The 22,599-nt window shown below is 43.0% G+C and overlaps 1 long non-coding RNA gene across 1 annotated transcript; it reads left to right on the top strand.

The window, feature by feature from the left end:
* The first annotated feature begins 4,670 nt into the window (after positions 1–4,670).
* On the top strand, positions 4,671–7,765 carry LOC123993419. The gene is made up of 3 exons (XR_006831446.1): positions 4,671–4,955; positions 5,501–5,554; positions 6,047–7,765. It is a non-coding gene; the product is annotated as an uncharacterized LOC123993419 (long non-coding RNA).
* Positions 7,766–22,599: the final 14,834 nt, after the last annotated feature.

The raw sequence follows: 22,599 nt of genomic DNA, 5'->3' as shown, positions 1-22,599 counted from the left end.
TGGTTCTGTTTTTTTATGGCCTAATCGCAAATCTGAACATCATCGCAAAATTAAGCGACTGCCTTTTAAATATTCCAATGCAGTTTTACCGTAGTCACGTGCCATTTTGAATCTAGCATTGGATATTAAAATGTTACAAAAACCACCAGTCATTCACTGGGAATGACCTTTAGTGATCCTTAGCAATGGGGCTTAGAGATTTAGAAAGGGAAAATGGTCACGGTCAGTCTGACTTGGCAGCTTCCAAACAGGTTGTCTTATGCCAGAGACTCCATCTCTGACCCCATAGCTGTGTAGCCAAATGGAATTGAGCAGGGGCCAACTTGCTTTAAATCACATATGGTTTAAAGCAGGGTTGACCCCCCACACACACACACACACACACACAAAAATAAAATGACATGCACCAACAGACAGGTCTGTGGTGCTGTCTTTTAGGCCAGTAGCAAACCTTCCATTACAAAGACATCCAGGGTTATTCCTCTCCATTACTAATAGCTATTTGTTTGATACAGGAACTTGGGCTAAAATTGATTGTATATGAACTGCAGAAGTCCTAATACACTGCATTATTTTGTACCTGTAAGTATGGTCAGATTTGGAGAAAATGATTGTATTGTAAATTAAGGCTAAATTTGTATCCATTTTAATTGTTTAAAGTTAAGAAAATGTAAAAGACCAGCTTGTATAAACAAAAAACAAAACAGTAGAGGTTTTTTCAGGTTTCCGCCGTTGCACTTGACCAGGTTACATTTTCCCGATTTAACCACTTTTTTTAATTTTAATTTAATTTTTTTATAAATTGAATGCATTTCAGAGGCAGGTTTCTGGCTATTTTCTCACATCTGTCTTTGGAATTTGCAGTAAAACATAAAACGTGCCTCCCTGATTCTGTTCTCTAATGCACTGCCAGTGTTATCAGTGAACACCTGAACAGCCTCCTATTTTTCTCAAATTGAAAACACCGTTTAGAAGTTTTTTTTTTTGCATTCGCTATCAAACATATTATTTCCTTGTCTCACTTAGTTGATATTTTAGAGTAATCGGGTAAAGTGGCTGTTTTTGCTGTGCTTTTTTTTCTTCAGCTTAAACTATAAGCCGCTCTGGTCTCTTAACGTGTTTTAGATCGGTTTTATCATGTCCTTTGTTTTTGTCTTTTCGAGGAACCTGATCATGCAGAGGCCCATACTTGGAAGCCTCCCCCTCTTCCTCAGTCTAGTGTAAAATAGTTGTATCTAGAGCCACTGACTCCAACTCAGGCAATTCTCTTTAAATTTTTGTTTCATTTTGAGGTGTTTTCGTATGTCTACTGCTAGACCACAGTGATCTATTCTATTGTCTCTAGTGCCATTTGATGCATTCTACTTCAAGGCCAATTGTTAAGTCCACTTATATACTGTACAGGAAAATATAAAGGTAAAAAATCAACTAAAGGGGGCATAAAATGTTATTCATATATATTGCTCTGAGCTTGTTGTGAACCAACGCTATGGCGTGGCCCAGCTTGTTTCCAAACCACAGTGGCACTGTAAGATCAGCTACATGAAAAAATATGATCTGTTTTAAATTATTGATATTTTCTCTTAAGGCCAATTTGCGTGTTTTGTGCTCTCCTGAATTGTTTTATTTTTTATTCAATGGATTGACAAGCATTTATTGTAGATCACTAGTGCAGCTACTCATGTGGCATTTTTTTTAATGATACTTTTGCTGTTTTGCAAAAGCAATTTTTTTAATGCATTTTACCAAGCAGGAGAAAATGGTGGAAAGGGTTCCGTCTTGGTCCTTTTGTTGTCCCTTTCAATTTTCCACCATCCTTTTTTGTTTTTCATCAAAATCAATGTATCTGGTTAATTATATTAGATTGCTGATGGTGTTGTAGCTAAAAGAGATTTTTTTTTGTAAATTGTGAATAAATTGTATCACATTTCCTTTCATGAATTGTTTGTGTATCATGACAAATGTATGATTGGTTTGTCTTTGCTCATAGTTTTTATTTTGTAATTCTCAAACCAAATTTATTTTTGTGATAATGTTGGCACACTGAATTATAGATTTATATTGTTGCTAACTTTTGATTTAAGAGAACATGATTTGAACAGTATTTTAAACACTCGACAAACATCCTAGAGAAAACAAAGTCACAGATAAAAGATTTGTCATGGTCACCAAATGATATTCTCCAACTTTTAGCTTTATAGAACCTTTGTTATCGGATGTGGGTTCTGGTTAGGTAGAGGATGTCGGGTAGTAGCCAATGTTGAAGAGATGGCTGGTGTAAAAGACTGCTTGTAAATGTGCAGCATTTTGAGGTTCCACTGATTTAGCCAACATCTATGACCATTTGACCCAGACATTATTCCCCTGCTGTTTGATCTGTTGGCAGACCCTAGACTAGAGGGTGGGAATGGAGATGTTTGGCAGGCACTAGTCACGGCCTAGTTTATTAACATAATTTAGGCCCAACTAATCTCTGGCATTGTAGGTATCTGGCCTTCACCTTTTGATAACTGGTGCATCTATGTCCACCACAGTCCTAGTTCATAGGCAAAATATGAATTTGATGTGACTGTCAGATAATTGGCACTCAGTCTTTATGTATAGTTTACCCAAACTTGGCAATAATAATTAAAACATTCAACTTTTTAGATTTTTTTTTTTTGTAACACTTTGGCAGAATTTACAATTACCTGTCTTTTCCATTTGAATCTGTTTATCGTTCTCTCTCTTAAGTAGAAGTAGTAATGCAATGGGTAGGTTTGTGGCCAGCTGAAAGTGAGTGTATAGAGGTTTATGTGTCACTATGTAATGCACTGGACCAACTCTTGTTTACCAGTTATGGAATACCAGCAACACACTTGCACAATGTTTTAAAGAGTTATGTATTTGGAAAAAAATATAGATATATAAAACATGGCAGCTGTTTTTAATGTAATATTAGGACATGTACAGCAACCTAATGGTAAACCATGGTCTTCATTATTTCACTGTTATCCTCTAGTCTTGGTTCTCTTGAGTAGTCGTGTTTATACTTGTTTCCTTTTACAACTCTTTTTTTCCTACTTTTGGTTGACTATAAAATTCTATATCTGTTTGTCTTTGTACTGTATTTATTGTGTGCGTGTCCTACACCGGAGTGAGTGAATCAATGACTGTGGTAATCTCTCATGGGCAGATGAAACGGTCGTCACTAGTTGCCACAAAGTCATAAACCCAACCCCTTTTCTACAATTTGTCTTCTTAAAATGTGTTTTTAAACCTAACCTTAACCACACTGCTAACATTATGCCAAAACCTAACCTTAAATCAAGAACAAAAAGCACATTTTTGTTTGAATGAATTTTAAAAATCTAGCCATTTTTGAGTTTGGCTGTTGTAACTAGTGACAACCAGATGACATGGCGAATCTGTCAAGGTTTACTTAGAATTTTGTGATTACGAGCAGCAGTAGTTCCTGGTTTTGGGTATTCGTTGATTATTTGGACGAATCAGGATTGGGCTTTGGCGGTGCTTAGATTTGTGCTGTGATTTTCAAGCACGTTTGCGGATAAGCAGTTTCCACAGCCACAAAGTCAGAATTGTCTATCATACAAATTAATGAAAACAAACATTTGCTTCATGGCAATTGTAGAAAAGACCCATGGAGTTGGTGGAATAATCCTTTAATTCATTGCCATTTACTCAGCTGGGCCAGGGGCGCTTTAATTAGGTCAGGTGGAAAAGTCCGACAGATCTCAACTCCATAAAAGGAGGAAATTGCCATCGCCTGATCTCGCTGCTTTCTCTTGCTTAACTCCATCTGATCCAGAAGTTCTTTGCGCCCATGAATCCACGTAAATCCACCGACTCTTACCTTTCATCTGAACTATATGTTGCGTTCCGGAGATGGGCCATCAGTTATTGTTAATAGTTATTACCGCGGAGCGCGGCTTGGATCTCAGCTTCAAACATTGTGTAATGTGAATTGTCAATTATCACGGCCCTACGGATCCTCATAGGCCAATTATGCAATCGATATGGTTCATGTGTATTGAAATTAATTATATGTACACATGAAGACAATTGAAAGAGTGGAATGAGAAACGTCATTGTTTGTTAACTGATTGACTTTGATAATGGGGATTATAGATTGTATAACCATTCACTGTGTTCTTTCATGATTTATGATACATAGTTACGAGCCTAAATGACTCGCGGATGATTACTATTGACTTCTTAATGAACTGAACTGTTGAACTCACTAATTTATGTAAATAATGAATGATCTGATTTGATCTTTGATCTTTGGTTATGAATTTGATTGGATACATGTTGTTTCCTTTGTAATGCAGCACAGACTACACTTTATGGTTAAAGGAATTCCTGCCTCAATCTCATCCATTCCTCTGTCACCTGACACGTGACCACCTGTTCACCTTCACTGTCAGTCATCCTACCTGTCCAGCTACCCACACAGATTCCACTAATCTTTCAGCAATGATAAACATGGGTGAAATTAGCGGAAGGGAGTTTTGCCAATATATTCTGTTTGTGAAGGATTAGACTTTGCTTCCTTCGTACAACGGTAATCGCAATTGTTATCGGCATAGAGCACCCACAGTGGAGGTGTCATAATACCCATAAAACCTAGTGGTTAATCGGAAATGATTCATAGTTTTTCCACCATTCATTTTTCCCATAGAGGATTTTAGAAATACTTAAGGTCTGTCTTTCATGAAGGCTTACCCTGGCATGATGTTTTGATAACCATGAGAAGAGATCAACATCCGACGAGCTTCTCCTTCACGTCTCTATGGATTAAAATGACAATTTTTCTCTCGGACAAGGACAATATACTCGGCTCTATTTACTCTCAGATTAGAACATGCTAATTAGCATCAAAGTAGACATCATGCAAAACTAGAAATCCCTGAAAGCTCCTGCATGTAATTTCTAGCTGACACCTTTGCTAACAGGTATGTCAATGTAAAACCTTCAGAAGACAGTAAACAGAATTGTCAATTTTAAAGACCTGTAGCCCATGAATCCATTACTAGAATTAGCTAACATTGGATAGTTAATCCAGAGATTCTTACTTCTGCCTCGATTCGTCAATCTCGTCCAGTTCATCATGGCATTTGTAGTTATTTATGATGGACATTTTAGCAGCTAATTATAATTTCATTTTTTGGGGGGTAAATACAGGTGAATATATTGTTAAAGGTCACCTTGTCCTACGGAGATTAACACGGTTATCAAAACATCACGCCAGAGTAAGCCTACACAGAACACAGCTCTTATTTTAAGTGTTTCAAAAAAATCCTATGGGGAAAATGAATAGTGGGAAAATTATTGGAACCATTTCCTTTTTTGACCTCTAGGTTTTATGGGTATTATGACTCATACTGTACTGTACTCTATTCCCAGAAGTAAAACAGAAAATGACAAACCTTCGCAATAGAATTTTACTTCTGGGTAACTGAGATTATCTCAGCGGTAACAGGGATTTGTTTTGTTCTAGTTGCAGACGCCTATGCGGACAGGAGTGACATTGGGAGACAGATTCCATTTCGAGGTAAATCTCAATTTAGTTTATTCCTGGTTTTACCAAATTACATTTTGGAACATACAGTACAATAGGTTGGATAAATATGCAGCATTTCTTCTATCAGAAAGTCTGTAACTAATTGACGGGCAGCCAGCAGATGGTGTCCATTTGCAATTAGTTAGCCATCTACAATTATTTTGAGGTTCCCTTACAAAAAAAATATTCTAGTTTTGAAACTGCAGTAAAACTGCAGTCAACTGGTATTTTGGATACAGTAATTACAGAATAACTGTCATTGCAGTTACACTGTTAAATTACTGTAGTAAAAAAAAATTGGACACAGTATTTGCAGTATACTGCAATCTTTTTTTTCGAAAGGGTTATTATGAATGGTATGATTTCCAGTAACTCTGTCTTTGACCACAGTTGAATATGTAGATCGAGGTTCTGTCTGTGGATGCAATATTAAACTGGATCCCAGACTAAACTCTGTACTGACTGTGTTGTCTCTTCTCACAGATAGCCAATGTATCTCCCTGAGTCTGGTGAGAGAGACTACTGACTGTGTAGCTGCTCCATCAGTATTGTCTTGTCTGAGCAGCACCTGTTGCCATGGGTGAGGAGGCAAGCTGGGAGGGGCCAGGAAATGTAGAGACATTTCCATTTCCTGGGTGGGGCATGTAGGAATTTGTCACAATTAGTTGATTAATAATCAACTCTAGAGCCAGACCCTTCTCTATGCTAGGAAGAGGGAGCTATTTCATGTATGGTGGGGAACATTCACATATCATTCTGAGGAGATGTTACTGATGGCTTTGCTGTAAACAGCATGATATTCATCCATTAGCAGGTCTTCACAATAAGCACTCTCCACACTCTCACTCCTTCTCTCTGGCATGTCATACTGTCACCGGGACCGGTATTGTTGTCAGTACTCAAGCTGAAAAACTGACTCTCTGATCTACTTGCCACATTGGTATGAGGAGAGGCAGAGAGAGAGTTTAGAACTTCAGTACAGAGCAACAGTTTGATTCCAGCTCTGTGTAGTTAATCAACTCTCCCATTAGTCTTGAGAAGGCCAGATACAGCTCAGAAAACCCAGGAAGGTTCTCACTGGAGCGTGGCATTGGCCCGCAGAAACACAGATTGCCTCTGGCTGAGCTGTACATGGCTGGTGAAGAAACACTTCGCTAAGGTTTCTTTTTTTGCTAACATTCCCGGGAGATAGTGTTGTTATTAGAAAACCTTTGTAAATCTACGAAGTAGAAAATAAAGTTTGCATTTCAAGGCCAATAGTAGCATGACATGGTTTGGTACAAATGTTGATGTTGCACAGTGCTCTGGGAGAGATGTCAGTGGAAGCACTGAGACCCATCTGTTAGTTTCTCCCTCAGCCTCCCTGGCCTGTACTGTACTGGAGGTTCAGAGTCATTCAGCTGGAAACATCAACACCTTGAGCAAAGGTTGATTAAAAGAGGATTAGCTAGCAACACAGTGGATTGCACATTCATATTTTTCCCAGAAAGCACTCTCCCTGGCCTCCAGAGTGGCACAGCGTTCTAAGGCACCGCATCACAGTGTTTCGGCATCACTACAGCCTGGGGTTCGATCCCAGGCTGTGTCACAACTGGCCGTGACCGGGAGTCCCATAGGTGGCACACGAGGGGGTTGGCCGGGGGGGCTTTACTTGGCTCATTGCACTCTAGCGACTCCTTGTGGCGGGCCGGGCGCCTGCAGGCTGACTTATGGTCGTCAGTTGAACCATGTTTCCTCCGACACGTTTGTGCAGCTGGCTTCCGGGTTAAGCCAGGGGGTGTTAAGTAGCGTGGCTTGGCGGGTCATGTTTCGGAGGAAGCATGACTCAACCTTCGCCTCTCCCAAGCCCGTTGGGGAGTTGCAGCGATGAGGCAAGATCGTAATCATGAAATTGGAGAGAAAAAGGGAGTGAAAAAATAAAGCACTCTCCCTACAGCAGTAATGCCACAGTTGTTCAGCTTCCCTTCAAATTACATGGCTTAATTTATTATATTGGGAGATTATGGTTCAGTTAGTTTGGCTTAGAGGCCAACATAGACTGCAAACATTTGAGACCTCTTATATTTATAAAGGACTTCAGACTCCTTATCTCTTATTCCATCAGTGCACAGAAGCTTTGCACTTGGGATTTGAACTTGCACTAGCCCTGTCAGCAAGCTATCTCTGAACCTATACATATTTTGCCATAGATCATGTTTGGTATTTGGTTAGAACTAGGTATCCCCCCATTTGCCATGTATCACTCTCCTTAAGCAAGGACAAACAGTAGCTTGGAGAGACACAGGGCCTGCGTGTGCACTTCAAAGTGCTTTGTGGAGGTGCGATCAAGTCTGATATTAGTGCCTGAGGACAGCGCAATCTCAGACTGACTGACAGACCCCTTTCTCCCCCCAGCGTAGGCAGATGGATTGAGATGTTTTAAGAGAGGACATGTCAGCCTGATGAATGGCTACGGATCGTTGGTTTTCCTTTGAGCTAATGAGTGTGAGCTGTAAATTACTCTGTTAAAGGCTAACTCTTGCCACGATGCTTCCCTGATAGTAAATCATTTGTCCTGTTTTCCATTTAGTCCATCAGTATTAGGTGTCCTCGCTTGTCTAGGCTTGATACAGTTGCTCTGTTTGGCCCAATAACTCTCTCTCTGCCTGGGCAGATAACATAGATACCAGAGAAGGGCAGCTTAGTTTAAATGCCATGGTAATGTTTGTGTTGCTGTGTATATTTGGGTAGCTACGATTGATAGTGCAAGTGCGCACTTTAAAGCGGTGTTTCGTCTTATAAGCTCCACCACTTACCTTTATTTACAAACAAACAACATTTCAAATCGGCAAGGATCTTCATCAGGTTATTTCACCGGAAGTGTACCGCACGCATATTTATAGACATAGGACAACCACCAATTTGGGCGGTCTGTTGACGTTGAAAAGGGTAACACACAAAATATATAGGGGAGAGTGGGGTAAGCTGAGCCAAAAAGTTAGATGAGCCACCCCTCGGTGTATCATCTTGTATCAAATTAATATAATGCAGAAATGTGGGCTCGTAAATTTTCCGACTTGACTTGGCAAAAAATAAAAAACACTTGCCACTTGACTTCTACTTGAGCATCTATGACTCGTGACTTAACTTGGGCTTGAGCTATCTGTGCTTTATATTGGAGTGCTGCAGCTTCTGTGTGTTCTGTTCTGTCTTGACCAATAAGATTCACAGAAATCACAGGTTGCGCAGGCAGGGCACAAATCACATCATCTAGCAAAGCACAAAGTGCCCACAGGACCACTGTCCTTTCTTTAGCAAATGTGATAACGCACCAGTCCCGACATACACAAGCAAGAACACTTGTTGCCGCAGCCAAACAAGACGATTTCTCAGTCTGATCATCTACGCTACTGTTAACAACCACAGCCAGCAGCTATATAGGCTATAGCCAATGTGCCCTGTCCCCTCTGGCCGGAGTAAAGGAAGTGGTAATGTTATGTAGTGTAATTATAGCCCATTTATTTGTCTTAGGGGAAAATGTGAATGTGATTTGACATTTGTTTCAGCTATATTCAAACATGGGCTTGCTAGGCTAGGCTACCTCGACCTTTTCAATCCAAAATGATTCACTTAAATTAATCAAACAACACAATACTGATTAAATAAATAGACTTACTTTTTATTTGCAGTTGCACAGGCCTCTTTGATGCAAAAAGCATCTCAGCCCTTTGAGTTCTATTGTCCAATCGCAGTGGTTGTGTCAGTGTAAAGGAAAGTCTAGTTTTAAAATATATTTCATATTAACAAGTACAAGATTTCTACAGTTTGACAAGGTCAGGATGAGCCTGCAGGAAGGGTACCACATGAGGGAGGAGGATGTCTTCCCTGTATCGCACAGAGTTGAGATTGCCTGTGATAACAACAAGCTCAGTCCGATGATGCTGTGACACACCGCCCCAGACCATGAAGAACCCTCCACCTGCAAATTGATCCCTCTCCAGAGTACTGGCCTCAGTGTAACGCTCATTCCTTCAATGATAAATGCCAATCCGACCATCACCCCTGTTGAGACAAAACCGTGACTCGTCAGCGGAGAGCACTTTTTGCCATTCCTGTCTGGTCCAGCGACTGTGGGTTTGTGCCCATAGGCGATGTTGTTACCGGTGATGTCTGGTGAGGACCTGCCTTACAACAGGCCTACAAGCCGTCAGTCCAGCCTCTCTCAGCCTATTGCGGACAGTCTGAGCGCTGATGGAGGGATTGTGTGTTCCTGTTGTAATTCTGGCAGTTGTTGTTGCCATCCTGTGCCTGTCCCGCAGGTGTGATTTTCGGATGTACCACACGGATCTGCCACTGCGAGGATGATCAGTTGTCCGCTCTGTCTCCCTGTAGCACTGTCTTAGGCGTCTCCCAGTACAGACATTGCAATTTATTGCCCTGGCCACATCTGCAGTCCTCATGCCTCCTTGCAGCATTCCTGAGGCATGTTCACGCAGATAAGCAGGGACCCTGGGCATTTTTCTTTTGGTGTTTTTCAGAGTCGGTAGAAAGGCCTCTTTTAGTGTCCTAAATTTTCATAACTGTGACCTTAATTGACTACCGTCTGTAAGCTGTTAGTGTCTTAACGACCGTTCCACAGGTGCATGTTCATTAATTGTTTATGGTTCATTGAACAAGCATGGGAAACAGTGTTTAAGCCCTTTACAATGAAGATCTGTGAAGACAGGGTCCTGAAAAAGGGACGTTTCTTTTTTAGTATATACATTTTACGAACACAGTATATTTTACGTTTATCTTTTATTTTGTTTTTAGTCTCATCCTTCAGCTACTCTCAACCCCTCCCATCTATCTCTCAACACCATCCAGTTTTGATTTCTATTTGCCATATATTTTTCAACTGTGCTGTTTCACAAAAGTTCTGAACCCTTCTATTCTCATAGTTTCTACAGATTGTAAATTTAAAGATACATATTTTTGCTAAGACCATCAATTGACTATGACTTTTCAGATCACCCAGCAGTGCTATTTGCAGAGTTAACTCCAGGTACATGTTGCAATTATTCAGCCATTCCTGAACCTGCGACCAAAAACAAACTACATATAGACCGTATCAAAACTAAATGATCTAATGATTCTGTCTCTTTGCAGCAAAATCTTAAGAGCTGGTTTAGATTGAAAAACTTGTTTTGAATCCTGTGTCATTTTTTGTATCAATTCATAAACCGTGTGCCATGGAATCGGTACATCGCAAATCTCTTAACTATTTTGCAATCTGTATGGCCCAGCTGTCTATTTTTTGGTCCTTATATGAAACTGATATTCAATTTTCTTTAACCAATTATGGTCTTTAATGCAGGGCCAACAGACAAGTTCCTTACCTTCTCCCCCTTCCATTTGCCTCTTCCATTTTTGCGCAAAACATTTCCATATTGTTGTTAGCTGTATGTGTGACCACTCCACCAGTCCCATTTATATCATTCACAAAGATTATACAATTTAAAAAAATATATTTTTAAATATAAATTGGTATCTTTGTGGTTAACCATGTTTGTTGTAATATTTGTTCTGTCTTTTCTGGTGGATTAAACTGAATTTCAACCAAATTTATATGGCTTGTTTTACTACCTTTTTTTTGTCTGGCATGCCATTCACCAATCTAAATCAAATGTAATATTTGTTTGCTGATATAATTTAAAGAGAAAAGTTGTCAGGTGTAGGCAGGGCCTTAAGCAAATAGGTCAATTGGGATATGACTAAAGAGTTAATCAGGGTGATTTTTCAACAAATAGACAGGTATTTTCCTTTCCATGGTAGCAAGATCTAATCCATTTTTGATAACTTTCTATAAAAATGTATTGTTGTGAGAATTTATTTATTTAGGGATTTAAATGTAAAAGTTGTATTTTTTTTGTGATCCAATACGTAATATAGTACACATAAAAGTTTGAAAAATGCCCCAGATCCTCTGAGGCTATGGAGTGATGCAAATTGTGGATTTAAAAGAAAACATAAATCATCAGCGTACAATGACACTTCTGTTTTTAAGACCTGGATTTCTAGCCCTTTGGTGTTATTGTTGGGTCTGATTTTAATAGCTAAAATTTCGATGGCCGTAAAATAGATATGCCGATAGTGGACAACCTTGTTTTACTCCTCTTGATAGTTTAATACTTTCTGATAAGTTGACATTATTTTCTATTTTACACCTAGGGTTACTATACATACCTTTAACCCAAGAGATTCTCCAAGATTGAAATAATCCAGGCATATGTAATTCCAGTCATGCTTTATCAAAAACCTTTTCAAAGTCAGCTGTGAATACCAGGCCTGGTTTCCCAAATTTTTCAAAGTGTTCTATTGTTTCCAGTACTTGTCTTATATTATCGCCAATGCATCGTCCATGTAAAAAACCTGTCTGATTATGATGAATAATATTTGACAATACCGTTTTAATTCTATGCGCAATGTATTTTAATTTAATTATTGCATCACAACACTGAAGTGTAAGGGGCATACAATTTTTTTAAATGGACTGGATCTTTATATTTACCACCTGGGTCTTGTTTCAGTAATAGTGAAATAAGACCCTCTTGTTGAGCATCTGATAATATACTTTTTTATAGGAGTGGTTAAAACATGCTAATAAAGGTACGAATACATCAAACATTTGATATACCTCAACTGTTATGCCATCCAGCCCTGGAGTTTTCCCAGACTTAAAGGCTTTAATTGAATCCATATGTTCCTCTAACATGGCACTTTCTGTACAGCTGTTAATTTTACATTATTAATATTTTATTTTTTATTAACTTTGGTTAGTGGAGATGGAGGAAACTGAAATGAAAACATATGCTTAAAATACTTTGCTTCCTCTTTCAAAATATAATTTGATCTTCAGTTTCTTAGCAATTTCTCACATGGAATAGCCTTCATTTCTCAGAACAAGAATAGACTGACGAGTTTCAGAAGAAAGTTCTTTGTTTCTGGCCATTTTGTGCCTAATCAAACCCACAAATGCTGATGCTCCAGATACTTAACTAGTCTAAAGGACAGTTTTATTGCTTCTTTAAACAGCACAACAATTCTCAGCTGTGCTAACATGATTGCAAAAAGGTTTTCTAATGATCAATTAGTGATGGTTGCTGATAATGGGCCTCTGTACGCCTATGTAGATATTCCACAAAACATCAGCCGTTTCCAGCTACAATAGTCATTTACAACATTAACAATGTCTACACTGCATCTGATCAATTTTATGTTATTTAAATGGACAACAAAAAAAAAAAAATTAGAAGGAAATTTCTAAGTGACCCCAAACTTTTGAACGGTAGTGTATATATACAGTACCAGTCAAAAGTTAGGACACACCCACTCATTCCAGGGTTTTTCTATATTTTTACCATTTTCTACATTATTGAATAATAAAGACATCAAAACTATGAAATAATACATATGGAATCATGTTGTAACCAAAAAGCGTTAAACAAATCAAAATATATTTGAGATTCTTCAAAGTAGCCACCCTTTGGTTGATGAACGCTTTGCACACTTGGCATTCACTGAACCAGCTTCATGAGGTAGTCACCTGGAATTAATTTAAATTAAAAGGTGTGCCTTCTTTTCCTTCTTAATGTATTTGAGCCAATCAGTTGTGTTGTGACAGGGTAGGGGTGGTATACAGAAGATAGCCCTATTTGGTAAAAGACCAAGTCCATATTATGGCAAGAACAGCGCAAATAAGTAAAGAGAAATTACAGTCCATCACTACTTTAAGACATGAAGGTCAGTCAAAGAGGAAAATTTCAAGAACGTTGAAAGTTTCTTCAAGTGCAGTCACAAAATCATCAGGCGCTATGATGAACCTGGCTCTCATGAGGACCGCCACAGGAAAAGAAGAGTTCCCTCTGCTGCATAGGATAAGTTCATTAGAATTACCAGCTTCAGAAATTGCAGCCCAAATAAATGCTTCAGAGTTCAAGTAACAGACACATCTCCACATAAACTGTTCAGAGGAGACATAATGGTCAAATTGTTGCAAAGAAACCACTACTAAAGGATACCATCAAGAAGAGACTTGCTTGGGCCAAGAAACACAACCAATGGATATTAGACCAGTGGAAATGTGTCCTTTGGTCTGATGAGTCCAAATTTGAGATATTTAGTTCCAACCACTGTGTCTTTGTGAGATGTAGAGTGGGTAAATGGATGATCTCAGCATGTGTGGTTCCTACCATGAAGCATGGAGGAGGAGGTGTGGGGGTGCTGTGCTGGTGACACTGTTGGTGATTTATTTAGGATTCAAGGCACACCTAACCAGTATGGCTACCACAATATTCTGCAGCGATGCACCATCCCTTCTGGTTTGCACTTAGTGGGACTATCATTTGTTTTTCAACAGGACTATGACCCAACACATCTCCAGACTGTGACCAAGGAGAGTTATGGAGTGCTGCAATCAGAAGACTTGGCCTCCACAATCAACCCAATTGAGATGGTTTGGGATGAGTTGGACCGCAGGGTGAAGAAAAAGCAGCCAACAAATGCTCAGCATATGTGGGAACTCCTTCAAGACTGTTGGATAAGCATTCCAGGTGTAGCTGGTTGAGAGAATGTCAAGAGTGTACAAAGCTGTCATCAAGGCAAATGGTGGCTACTTTGAAAAATCTCATATTTTGGTTTGTTTAACACTTTTGGTTACTACATGATTCCATGTGTTATTTCATAGTTGTGATGTCTTCACTATTATTCTACAATGTAGGAAATAGGAAAAAATAAGGAAAAACCCTTGAATGAGTAGATGTGTCCAAACTTTTGACTGGTACTGTATATATTGTGTGTTGACATTTTCTACTTAAAGATGTATAGAGCGCTCTAATTTGCGCTTGTCCTATGTCTATGAATATGAGTGTGTAGTACACTTCCGATTTGAATAACCTGTTGAAGATCATGCAGGATCGAAATGTTGTATGTTTGTGAATAAAGGTACGTGGTGGAGCTTGTGAGTGAGTGGGCTCTATTTCTTTATATTTACTTTTTTCACCCCTGCACCCCACTAAAGGATGTTTGTTTGACCACACTTGACTCTGTCGTCTAGTCTTATGCCTCATGGTTGTCTGTTGTTGTTGTCTCTAAAAGTAGGGAAAACGGGGGCATCTGACTTATTTAAAGTAAACCCCTGACGAATCAAACCCACCAGCAGTAGCAGATGTGTTCTTTGAAATTAGTGAACTGTATGGAAAACCTCAACCCATCTCTCTCTGTCCTCCCTCTATCCTGCCTCCAGCTGAAAACAAGAGCCAATAACAAGAATTCACCATCTTCATTACAACTGGAGTTGCTGAATTCTGGTAACTCTCAAAATGCCCAGGTTTTCCAGAAATCCTTGTTGGAGGATTCTGGATTTTCTATTTATTCTCCCTGACTCCGGGAATCTTCCAACCTGGATTTCTGGAAAACCTGGGAATAGCTATAGGATTGCTAGATCCATTTCATGGAGTAGCCAGGGGAATTTGATGGGATATCATCTGTGATCAATACAGCCTCATCTCTGTTGCCCTGCACTAGATTAGCCAAGGAGAGCGCTTGCAGAAAATTAACCACTGGACTGGAAATTGGACCATCTGGTCTGTCTTTTGTGTGCAAGAACCAAACATCAGTTAGCTAAAGCTGCAAGCTCCTCACCATGCAAGTTGACCTTAATGGGAAGCATGTGGAGCTGCAGCATGCAATATGGATGAAAAAAGTCTAAACTCTAATGCTTTAATAAAACGGTCTTAAATTGTTAGATTGTCTATACATCTCAAATTATTCAGATGCATGGGTCAAATGGTTGGCCATCTGGTAACAGAGGTAGGGGTAAGATGATGCCCATTACACGTCTTGTACAGGTCTTGTGCAGGAGCTATGTACAGTGGTGTCGAAATTATTGACACCCTTGATAAAGATGAGCAAAAATGACAAAAAAAATATTCATTCTGAGCTACATTTTATGCTTAATTTTTTTGTTGAAATTATATTATTTTATACTAATACAATTGCTCAGAGAAAGACATTTTGTTTTAAAAAAAGAAACATCTCAAAAAAGTAATGGGCAAAATGATTGACACCCGTTTTAAATACCCCACCTTGCAAGGATAATGGCACTGAGACATTTTCTAAAATGTTTCTGAGTTAGAGAACACATTGAGAGGGATGTTAGAACATTCCTCCATACATAATCCTTGCAGATCCTTGATATCCCTCGTCTGCATTTATGGACTGCCACTATCAATTCAAACCACAGGCTTTCAATGGGTTTGAAACCCGGAGAAGGAGATGGCCATTGCAAAATGTTGATTTTGTGACCAATTAACCATATATTTGTGAATTTTGACGTGTGCTTGGGGTTATTGTCTTGCTGGAAGATCCACTTGATCCACTCGTGGCCAAACAACTCTGTTTTCCTGTTACCCGACCATAGCACCGGTTCCAATCCAAGTGCCAATGCCATTTAGCAATCACTAGGTGTTTACATTTGTTGGATGACATGAATATAGAGCTCTTTGGCATTGCACACCAGTGGTAGTTTTGGCCAGTACACACACGCATGCAATGTAGTATTTTAATTATTTATTTTTGTCACACCTTGATCTGTTTCACCTTTCTTTGGGATTGTCTACACCCCCCTCCATGTGTCGCCAATCTTCCCCATTATCTCCTGTGCATTTATACCTGTGTTCTCTGTTTGTCTGTTGCCAGTTCTTCAAGTAAACCAGCATTTTGTCTCAGCTCCTGCTTTTGCCAGTCTCTCTTTTTCTCACCCTCCTGGTTTTGACCCTTGCCTGTCCTGCCTCTGAGCCAGCCTGCCTGCCCCTGAGCCTGTCGTACGGTACCGTTGTCCCACCTCTGATTTACTGACCCCTGCCTGCCTTGACCTGTCTATTGCCTGTCCCTGTTGGATTATTAAACCATTGTTACGTTCACACCTGATAGTAAGAAATGGCCATGACTGACCCAGCAGATCCGGGCCAATGCCATATCCTCCCAAGCAGCCTCGATTGGTAGGCACGAGGAATTGCTTCATGGCTTTATGGAGGGGGTCCAAAAGTTGGCTGAGCGCCATGACTGAGCGTTGGACATGTTGCTGGAGAGATTCCGCGGGTTGTGTGCGGGGCAGCCTGCCATGGTGGTAACCCCGCCGCCCTTCAGTAACTTGGCGGTTAGCAGCGCCGCCCCACCGGCCACTCCACCTTCCCAGGAGCCCTGTTTACTTCCCCCGGAACGCTTTAATGGAGAGCTGAGCACCTGTCGATCGTTTTTAGCTCAGTGTGCCCTCATTTTCGAGCTTCAGCCCTCATCCTTCCCCTTGGACCACTCCAAGATAGCCTACCTCATTACGCTGATGTCTGGGAGGGCTCCCACCTGGACTACCACCGGGAATAACAGCTGGTCATGTGCGTGAGTCTGGAGGGGTTCGTGTGAGAGGTGAGGAAGGTTTTTGATGCCCTGCTCTCCCGGAGAGAAGCTGCCCGGAAGCTAATCCAGCTCCTGCAGGACGCCCGCAGGGCGGGAACGAAAAACGGAGAGGAACGCTCTCATGTCCAGGGATTCGACCTCGCCTCTGAGTCATCCTGGTCCCATTACCGAGAGCACCCGAGGTGTCCCGACCTTCCTCGAGGGTCACCGAAGATGGCCGAGGCACTGTTTACCGAGCCTATGCAACTAGGCAGAGCTGGGCTATCGCCAGCAGAACGGCTACACAGGATCAACACTGGGAGCTGTCTGTATTGCGAGACTTTTGGTCATTTTGTGTCCTCTTGTCCTGTAAAAGACCAGGCTCACCGGTAGGTGTGAGTACTCTGGTGGGCCATATGGAGAACTTTTCTGCTTCCTTTACTCGCACCCCTTTTCATGTCATTTTGCTGTGGGGAAACAAGTCCATATCTCTCCTGGTCCTCATGGACTCTGGGGCCGATGAGAGCTTTTTGGACGCCACACTGGCTTCTGGGCTGAACATCCCCACTCAGCCCCTCTCCATTCCCATGGATGTTAGAGTGCTGGACAGGCGCTCTATAGGCTGGGTCACCCATAACACCACTCCCATCAACCTACGTGTGCCAGGGACTCACAGCGAAGTCCTTCAATTCCTGCTCATCAAGTCCCCCTAGATTCCCGTGGTTTTGGGATTCTCCTGGCTCCAGCAACACAATACCCTCATCAACAGGTCTAGGGGTGCTATCATGGGCTGGAGTCGTTTCTGTCACGCCCATTATCTTAAGTCGGCGCAACCTTCCCAGAGATGTCTTCCTGGGGGCTCGGAAATTGCTTTGGACCTCTCCGCCATTCCTGCAGAGTACTAGGACCTCCGGGAGGTGTTCTGGGCCACTTCCCTTTCGCCGCACCGCCCCTATGACTGCGGGATTGACCTTCTCCCTAGTACCACACCGCCCGGGGACGTCTGTACTCTGAGACCAAGACTATGGAGACCTACATTGGGGACTCCCTGGCTGCAGGATTTATCCATTCCTCTTCCTCTCCCGCTGGCACAGGGTTCTTCTTTATGGACAAAAAGGACAAGACCCTGCGCCCATGCATCGACTACTAGGGACTGAATCACATTACTGTGAAGAACCGTTAACCGCTACCACTCATTTCCTCGGCCTTCGAATCGCACCAGTGGACCACCGCTTTCTCCAAGCTGGATCTACCAAACACTTACCACCTGGTGCAGATACAAGAGGGGGATGAGTGGAAGACCGCCTTCAACACAGCCAGCGGCCTCTACAAATATCTGGTCATGCCTTTTGGTCTCACCCCTGCGGTGTTCCAGGCTCTGGTGAATGATGTTCTACGCGACATGTTGAACCAGTTCGTCTTCGTCTACATTGATGACATCCTCGTCCGACAGGTTGTTCAGCTCCTTCTGGAGAGCCAGTTGTTTGTTAAGGTGGAAAAGTGCAAGTTCCATCGCTCCACCATTCCCTTTCTGGGCTACATCATCTCTGCTGGGAGTGTCCAGATGGATCCCAAGAAGGTGAGAGCAGTGGTGGATTGGCCTCAGCCTACGACCAGGGTGCAGCTGCAACACTTCCTCGGGTTTGCCAACTTTTATCGCAGATTTATCCTGGGTTACAGCACCCTGGCCTCCCCCTGTCTGCACTCACCTCTACCAAGGTTCCGTTCACGTGGTCCTCTGCCACTGACCGAGCCTTCCGGCACCTTAGACACTGCTTCACTGCTGCTCCTATCCTGGTTCATCATGACCCTTCCCATCAGTTCATGGTGGAGGCTGCCACTTTGGATGTAGGAGTGGGGGCTGTCCTGTCCCAATGTTCTGCTCTGGACCTTAAGCTGCATCCCTGCACCTTCTTCTCCCACCGCCTCAACGCCATGGAGAGGAACTACGATGTGGGGAATCGGGAGCTTCTCACGGTGAAGATGGCATTGGAGGAATGGAGGCACTGGCTAGAAGGGGCCGAACATACGTTCGTTGTGTGGACCGACCACAAATATCTGGAGTATCTCTGCACCACCAAGCGCCCCAACTCCAGGCAAGCAAGATGGACCCTGCTGTTTACCCAGTTCAACTTTTCCCTCTCCTACTGGCCAGGGTCCAAGAATGTCAAGCTGGATGCCCTGTCTCGCCGCTATAACCCCACGGTTACCACCCCGGAGCCCGAGACCATCGTTCCCACCTCGTCCCTGGCGACGGCAGAATGGCGCAGTGGTCCCAGCCGAATCCTGGGGGGGGATCCAGTTAACCAGATGTTTGTGACTGATGCTGTCCGCTCTGCGGTCCTGGAGTGGTCCCATTCCTCCAGACTTGCCTGTCACCCGGGCTCCCGTCGGACCCTGGCCTTCGTGCAACAATGCTTTTGGTGGCCTACTATGTTGCCACGTTTGTCGCCACCTGCACGGTCTGTGCACAGAACAAGACTCCTCGGCAAGCTCTGGCTCCAACCACTGCCTGTCCCTCACTGTCCCTGGTCCCATATATCCCTGGATTTTGGAACGGGCAACACTGTCATTGTGACTATGGTTGACCGCTTTTCCAAAGCCGCCCACTTCATTCCTCTCCCCAAACTACCCCCGGCCAAGGAGACGGCCCAGCTTATGGTGCAGCACGTCTTCCGGATCCACGTTCCATGGTCTCCGATCTGGGTCCGCAGTTCTCGTCCCGGTTCAGGAAGACGTTCTGCACGCTCATTGGGTTGTCGGCCAGCATGTCCTCTGGATTACACCCCCAGTCAAACGTCCAGTCGGAGTGAGCCAACCAGGCCTTAGAGACGACTCTTCGCTGCCTAGTCTCCACCGATATTCCAAGATGGCGTAGCAGTAACTCGTCCTGTCGTATCGTCTCTGTAAATATTGTCTCTTTTTCGTTTTAGATATTTTAGATATTTTTTTCTTCGCATATCTTTAAAAACATTTTGCTAAACCTAAGCTTCCAAATACTCTTCTGCAACCCGCCTATGTAGCTACTTTTCCTAAAGTAGTTATATTTACTTCGAAACCGAAACCGGAACCCTTCAACAAGCTAGCCAGCTATGCTAGCGGTCTTCAGCTAACCTTTAGCTGGGAAAGCTCTCGCCAGTTCGAACAACGCGACGCTAACCAGAGCATAACGGACCTATTTATTTTTTACCCCCGGATTCCCACCACAAACGGAACATTCTTCAGCTGGATCTTCACAACTAGCTATTGAGCTAAACAGCAACCTTGGTTGATTACTCTTGGCTAGCGTTTCCACCCACGTAGCTTGAAGCTAGCCCGGCCAGAGCTCCTAGCATACTCCTGGGCTTCTATACCCGGATCCACGACCAGTCTATCGATGTCACCGCATGAAGAGGAATAAACAGACTCACCCCATCGCAACGTCCCCCAAAGGCTAACTCACTAGCCCTCGTTATCTCCTTGCTTGCTAACTCTGCATGCTAACTGCTAGCTTGTTTAGCTTGTTTAGCCCAGAACACACCCAAGAACCTCCAGAAGCTAACCAGCTAGCTACAAGCTATTTAGCTACCAGCTGGCTAGCTACAAGCTATTAAGCTACCAGCTAGCTAGCTATAAGCTATTTAGCTTCCAGCTGGCTAGCTACAAGCTATTTAGCTACCAGCTAGCTAGCTACAAGCTACTTAGTCATTGTTAGTTTTCTTAACCTGGATAACACTCGCCAGCCCAGCCCCCCTGCCCCATCCACCGCTGCCCCTGGACTCTGATCACTTGGCTACATAGCTGATGCACGCTGGACTGTCCATTAATCACGGTACTCCATTCTGCTTGTTTGTTTTATCTGTCGGCCCCGTTGCCTAGTCAATGCCATTTTACCTGCTGTTGTTATGCTAGCTGATTAGCTGTTGTCTCACCCATTGTTTTAGCTAGCTTTCCCAATTCAACACCTGTGATTACTGTATGCCTCGCTGTATGTCTCTCTCAAATGTCAATATGCCTTGTATACTGTTGCTCAGGTTAGTTATCATTGTTTTAGTTCACTATGGAGCCCCTAGTCCCACTCCTCATACCCCTGATACCTCCTTTGTCCCTCCTCCAACATATGTGGTGACCTCACCCATTACAACCAGCATGGCCAGAGATAAAACCTCTCTCATCATCACCCAGTGCCTGGGCTTACCTCCGCCATACCCGCACCCCACCATACCCCTGTCTGCGCATTATGCCCTGAATATATTCTACCATGCCCAGAAACCTGCTCCTCGAATTCTCTGTCCCCAACGCTCTAGGCGACCAGTTGATAGCCCTTAGCCGCACCCTCATACTACTCCTTCTCTGTTCCGCGGGTGATGTGGAGGTAAACCCTGGCCCTGCATGTCCCCAGGCACCCTCATTTGTTGACTTCTGTGATCGAAAAAGCCTTGGTTTCATGCATGTCAACATCAGAAGCCTCCTCCCTAAGTTTGTTTTACTCACTGCTTTAGCACACTCTGCTAACCCTGATGTCCTTGCCGTGTCTGAATCCTGGCTCAGGAAGGCCACCAAAAATTCAGAGATTCCATACCCAACTATTTTATCTTCCGTCAAGATAGAACTGCTAAAGGGGGAGGAGTTGCAGTCTACTGCAGAGATAGCCTGCAAAGTAATGTCATACTTTCCAGGTCCATACCCAAACAGTTCGAACTACTAATTCTGAAAATTACTCTCTCCAGAAATAAGTCTCTCACTGTTGCCGCCTGCTACCGACCCCCCTCAGCTCCCAGCTGTGCCCAGGACACCATTTGTGGATTGATTGCCCCCCATCTAGCTTCAGAGTTTGTTCTGCTAGGTGACCTAAACTGGGATATGCTTAACACCCCGGCAGTCCTACAATCTAAGATAGATGCCCTCAATCGCACACAAATCATCAAGGAACCCACCAGGTACAACCCTAACTCTGTAAGCAAGGGCACCCTCATAGACGTCATCCTGACCAACTGGCCCACCAAATACACCTCCGCTGTCTTCAACCAGGATCTCAGCGACCACTGCCTCATTGCCTGTATCCGCTACGGTGCCGCAGTCAAACGACCACCCCTCACTGTCAAACGCTCCCTAAAACACTTCTGTGAGCAGGCCTTTCTAATCGACCTGGCCCGGGTATCCTGGAAGGACATTGACCTCATCCCGTCAGTTGAGGATGCCTGGTCATTCTTTAAGAGTAACTTCCTCACCATTTTAGATAAGCATGCTCCGTTCAAAAAATGCAGAACTAAGAACAGATACAGCCCTTGGTTCACTCCGGACCTGACTGCCCTCGACCAGCACAAAAACATCCTGTGGCGGACTGCAATAGCATCGAACAGTCCCTGCGATATGCAACTGTTCAGGGAAGTCAGGAACCAATACACGCAGTCAGTCAGGAAAGCTAAGGCCAGCTTCTTCAGGCAGAAGTTTGCATCCTGTAGCTCCAACTCCAAAAAGTTCTGGGACACTGTGAAGTCCATGGAGAACAAGAGCACCTCCTCCCAGCTGCCCACTGCACTGAGGCTAGGGAACACGGTCACCACCGACAAATCCATGATTATCGAAAACTTCAACAAGCATTTCTCAACGGCTGGCCATGCCTTCCGCCTGGCTACTCCTAC

The sequence above is a fragment of the Oncorhynchus gorbuscha genome, linkage group LG02 (genome assembly GCF_021184085.1).
Source record: "Oncorhynchus gorbuscha isolate QuinsamMale2020 ecotype Even-year linkage group LG02, OgorEven_v1.0, whole genome shotgun sequence".
NCBI classification, from domain to species: domain Eukaryota; kingdom Metazoa; phylum Chordata; class Actinopteri; order Salmoniformes; family Salmonidae; genus Oncorhynchus; species Oncorhynchus gorbuscha.
Note: the sequence above shows the minus strand (reverse complement) of the source record. Positions and strands in the feature narration are given on the sequence as shown.